This window comes from Dendronephthya gigantea, unplaced genomic scaffold, assembly GCF_004324835.1.
Source record: "Dendronephthya gigantea isolate DGI-Jeju-01 unplaced genomic scaffold, DenGig_1.0 000845F, whole genome shotgun sequence".
NCBI lineage: Eukaryota > Metazoa > Cnidaria > Anthozoa > Malacalcyonacea > Nephtheidae > Dendronephthya > Dendronephthya gigantea.
The window spans coordinates 15350-21137 of NW_021163855.1; the positions used below are offsets into that span (position 1 = coordinate 15350).

At 37.1% G+C, this 5788-nt stretch overlaps 1 long non-coding RNA gene across 1 annotated transcript; it reads left to right on the forward strand.

Moving 5' to 3' along the window:
• Window positions 1–347: 347 nt before the first annotated feature.
• Window positions 348–3098, forward strand: LOC114544568. The gene is made up of 3 exons (XR_003690466.1): window positions 348–635; window positions 764–949; window positions 3060–3098. It is a non-coding gene; the product is annotated as an uncharacterized LOC114544568 (long non-coding RNA).
• Window positions 3099–5788: the final 2690 nt, after the last annotated feature.

A 5788-nucleotide genomic window follows, 5' to 3' on the forward strand; every position in this document is an offset into this window, starting at 1 on the left:
AAAAATGTGTAAACATTCTGGGGTCTTCTAGAGAAGTGCAAAGGTGTGCAACATTGTGGGATACGTCTTCCTGGAAGGAGTGCAAAAATGTGTACAACATTCTGGGGTCTTCCTAAGGACGTATATATGCATAAATTTTCGTCCCACGGTAGCGTTGCCATTCTTTGTAATAGATCTTTTTCATAATTACGTCAAACGTGGAAAGTCTGATGCTAGGCGAAATCTCATTGGCTTGTTAGTTTTGTGGAGCCAATCAAATTTCGTGTAACATCAAACTTTTCGCGTTTGACGTCATTATAAGAAAGGTTTTTTCGTGCTTGCTTTGATATAGGCAATACACAACACATCCTCAGTCGTAGATTACCTATAATAGGTAATTGTCAAATGCTCTTAGATTACCTATAATGGGTAAGCTAGGTGCACGTTAGTCGCTAGCTAGAACCCAGGACCCTGCCAGGACCAATAATAATTACGTGTATTCGATATAGAATTACGCGGCGTTTTTTGGGTTTACGCGGGTAACATGTTGTTCACGTTGGTTCTCCTTTCCTGTCGATTACTTGATCTTTAAGGATCTTTCTTTACTTTTTTGGCCTTCGAAAGTGCTTGGAGTTACTCTGAACAAAGCTGATATGGTATGATTTATAAATTTTTATAGAAATAGTCCGCCTTCAAAGTGCATATGTTTATATTTGTACGACTGAAATGACCGAAGGCATTTGCATATACGAAACAACAATATCAATGAATTAAAAATTTGTAGGCTGGGCGCCCGAAACGATGTGGCAAATGCAACAACGACAATGGTCCAGCAGCAAAGAGATGCCGTATCTGCAAGGAGAGCATAGTCGTTGACATCGAGCAAAACGAAGACAACGAAGAAGATGCCCGGATATTAAATATGGGTAAAACAAACCCAACAAAGCAATTCAATTTGCTAAAGAAACGGGTAAGAAGGAAAGTACAGCTTAGCTAAGTAAGCTAATAGTTGAATATATATGCAAAAGGTTTCTACTCGCTTTTTAATGTTTTATAAAGCAAGTTATAAACGAAAATCCGTGAAATATATATGCAAGCAGTTACATTTCATACAATTTTACAGCAAAAATTACAGAAATGAATAACATGAAATACTAAATTATGTTTTGAATTTTTGTGCAAAATACTGAGTTGTTGCTTTTTTAAATTGTAACAATAGTAACACCAAAATAGTCGGGAAACAGAAATCCTATGTGATTTACTGGCAGTACTGTACCTTGCCAGTGTGAAATGGTCTAGAGTAAACTTTAAAGCAGTGTGCATTGCCACCTAATTCGTTAACATAAGACATTGGCAGCTTTGTTTGCATAGTTTCTGGCTTGTTTTCATTGTCAGATAAATTTTTATTGTTGAATCAAGTTGCATGTACTTGATTCACATTTTTTTTAGCCCAAGCTGGATTTGAGGCAGTATATGGATTAAGGAGGGGTTAAAGTGGCTTGGTATTCTGAAGTTACTTCGTCCCCTTATTTTATACCCCTACCTAGGTATCTCAGTAACCATTGTCTGATGGGAAGTGAGTTTTATTCAGGGCGACCAATTAACCCATTAAGTGGCAGAGCTTTCCCCTTGACAAGTAAAATCATCTGGCGTTAGACAAGTAAAAAAACAAGTAGGGCGCACTGGGGTGCATTGCCACTTAATGGGTTAAAAAAGTAAAGTTATGCCACTGCCATAATGTACCTTGGAAGTGCTTGGATACAGTACCTAAGCTTCATCGTTAACAACATCATCATAGGAGATAATGTTTTCAGTTACATCAGAATATTCCCTCAAAACAGAAAAAATATTAATGTTGTATGGCAAATGCATTTCAAGCTAAGATCGGACACCAGATCAATAATCTAAATTAATTAATTTTATTTATACATACCTAATTAAGATTTTTCTGTTAAATGTGGCATTACATTAAGTTTAACAATTTGTTACTGTTGATTTGGTGATTATTCACAAAAGAACCTAATGTTCTTTTGTGGTCCCAGAAAGTAAAATATTTTTTGATGTCTGTCAGTTATAAAAAATGTTACAGTAAATTTGAATATTTTTGGTTGATTGCGGTGCTTTGCACTAATCTGACAGACAATGTTTAAACTTTATCATCCTAATTATAGCCTAAAAACATTAGATGTCTCCAGGGACGAAGGAATATCGATAATTGGGGGTGGGGGCAGGTATTCATATATTCAAGTTCACAGACCGTAAAAACAATTGATTTCAAAAGAAATCAATAATGCAGAACTCGCATATATGAATATCTGCCCCCCCCAATTATTGATATTCCGGCATGCCTGGATGTCTCTTCTTTTTCTGCCATATAGACTATGTTTGTGTTTGTACAATATAACAGACCTTGAGTGTCTAATAGAAGTATAGTCACTGTTTGTTTATTTGTTTGATTTCATATGGCATAAAAAGGATATACTTCCGATAACAAAGAAATAGATTTAAAATGGTCTTTATTGTGCATATATGGGTGCATTTTATAAAGAATAAATATTTTACAAGTAAACTTACCATGTTATGCAATTTAAAATTATTAAATAGCACAGTCAATATTGCAACGAACTAACAAGGAACATGCTATATATATATATATATATATTATATATATATATATATATATATATATATATATATATATATATATATATATATATATAAATCTATGTTAGCCCTTTCTGCATGCAATAGAGTTTATTCTGGTTGAATAGCTTTTATAGTTTGCAAATTATTAGAATTCAAACAAGTAAAGTTTTTTTGGCACACCCGGTTTACAGACAGTTCTCTCCTGATTATTTCCAGAATGATTTTCTATCAATGTATCTTGCTGGACTAGTGCTTTTTCTAGATTTCAGACTTGTGTTTATTTTGTATAATACAATAGACTATAATATGTAGCTTTACCATAATGGGTCTCTCTTTCTATAAAGTTTTTTCTAGCTTACTTATGATTTCATATATATCATAGCATGTACAATTTGATCTTTTTAGGACTCGAATATTATTGTTTAATCATTTAGGCAAAAATTCTAAAATGTCGTCATGGTTGGATATTGTTGTTTTTGGCCAGAACATGTACGTGGTAACAGTTTCGTGACGTTTGGAACTGCTGGACTTGCACAGAGCTTTATTGGAACGGAAGAAAATCAATATCTGACTGGAAAAGCTGTTTTGGATGTCTTCCGTTCGTACGTTAATGGTATGTTTTCGTTATTCTTTTTATTATTTTTGTAATATTTATCTTAACTAATTAACTTTGTTACTTTTTATTTTGGTAGAGAAGAAAACATTCAAGTCAGATCCACCATCAACTGTCCATTTATCAGGATCCACTGTCCCTCTTTCGATATCTAGTTTGTCTCCTCAAATAGCCTCTCCTCCGATATCCACCGTTTCTCCCCCAACATCCACTATTCCTCCAACATCCACTGTCTCTCCTTTTACATCCACCATTCCTCCTCCAACATCCACAATTCCTCCTCCAACATCCACTATTCCTTTGCCAACATCCACCTCCTCCTCCAACATCTACAATTCCTCCTCCAACATCCACAATTCCTCCTCCAACATCCACCATTCCTCCTCCAACATCCACAATTCCTCCTCCAACATCCACAATTCCTCCTCCAACACCACATTCCTTCTCCAACATCCACCGTTCTTCCTCCAACATCCACAATTCCTCCTCCAACATCCACAATTCCTCCTCCAACATCCACAATTCCTCCTCCAACACCCACCATTCCTTCTCCAACATCACCGTTCTTCCTCCAACATCCACAATTCCTCCTCCAACATCAATTCCTCCTCCAACATCCACAATTCCTCCTCCAACATCCACAATTCCTCTTCCAACATCCACAATTCCTCCTCCAACATCCACAATTCCTCCTCCAACACCCACCATTCCTTCTCTAACATCCACCGTTCTTCCAAAATCCAGCGTCTCTATCAAGATACCCACCTCCTTTCTCAAACAACTACTATTATCCCTCCAGTATCAACCACCACTTCAGTATCTACTGTTCCTTCGTCGTCTTGTCAACTAATCTTATACCACAACCTTAACTTCATCTATGGATATGCCATCAGGTATACCACTGAAGCACGCAAGTGTTTTGGGTTTTTTTGGGTTTTTCTACACGCAGCTTTTGTTGTCCCACATTTTTTTCTTCTTAATCTCCTCACGCACTAACCGTCTTTTTTATCACTACTTAAAGACCTGAAACTTTATATTATTAAGTTCTTGTATTATTTAATAGATGCTGTTGCCTTATACGCTGAAGGAAATGTTGTGGCAATTGGCACTATCATTGATCTGCCAACTATTCATGGACATCCGATTCCAAAAGGCTGTTCATGTGTTATGTTGTTTTGGGTGCAAGACAACTATCCTGCCCATGCCCTTTGGGAAGAAAAGACATCACTGAAACGTTATCTTGCATAAGGATATGTTTTATGCTCTTCCACGACGAATGCTGAAACAGTTCTTGAGATGTAATGACAGATATTTCTTTCAGCTTTACATTAGGTGACGTACACCACTGCCACAGAATGAAGGCAGACAGAAGGCAGACTGAACCAAAAAAACGTAACCGCTGCCACGCCATGATTCATCATCAAAATGCTGACGCCATGGTCCTAGCCAGTGCGCTTTTGAGAGGCATCCCCCCTGGATGTCTGCCATTTTTAATATTTCCTGGGGGAAATGCCTTTCAAGCGCGCACTGGCTAGGACTAGGCTTAGACACAAGATGCTTGACCTTGAATTACTGGAAGTATAGTACTAAAATAACTCCAGAAAAGAACAAAAATCACAAGATACAGTGAGTAGAGTGTCAAAAGTTTCTAAAACGTTGTCGAACGTCTTGTGTTTAAGCCTATAATGGGCCAAAAAAGTAGCCAAATAAAGTTGTCGAGCATCTTGTGTCTAAGCCTAACTAGGACCATGGCGTTAGCATTTTTATGACGAATAACGGTTACGCCAAAATCATAGCAAAAACGAGGAAATCGGCCTTCTGTCTGTCTTTATTCTGTACGACTGTGTTGCAATTTCCAAATACCTCCATTTGCAACTAAGTTTAATTGGAAACGTTATAAATGTGACATCAAATTTGATCTAACTGACATAAACTTTGTAACGTTTCCAATTGGAGCGTTTAGCTTCCAACGACGGTACTTGCTGTCAACTTTATAAATATTGTAGATTGAAATACTAGACAAAAAATCTTTTCGACGTTTCGACCTATGGGTCTTAGGACATGCACCCCCCTCTCCTGACGAAGGCCCATAGGTAACCGAAACGTCGAGGAGAAACGTCGAGGAGATTTTTTGTTTATTTTAGGCAGTTTAAAGAAACATTTTGTGCTGTTGTTTTATCAAGAAACTGCCACGCTGCAAACCGGTTATCTTGGACTGAAATATTAGCGAGAAGATGTATCAAATCTACGACGCGAACGTGACATGAAAATTGTTGCTAATATTTGTAATCCAGTTTTATTTTGCTTCACTTGTGTCCCTGGACTTTGTTTATCAACTGGCGACCATAATTTTTTCCTTGTGTGCGGAAACTGCAAGTTGGAATAGGTCCAGTTTTTCTTCACGCCCGCGTCGTACAGTGATAGATTTGGCACATCTTAAACTCACTACTAGTTGGCAAATACGACAATACTGTCAATAGGCAATATTGCTTTATACCGACTTAATCTTTCCATTAAATTACCCGATACGCAAAAATCTCACGTCACAAA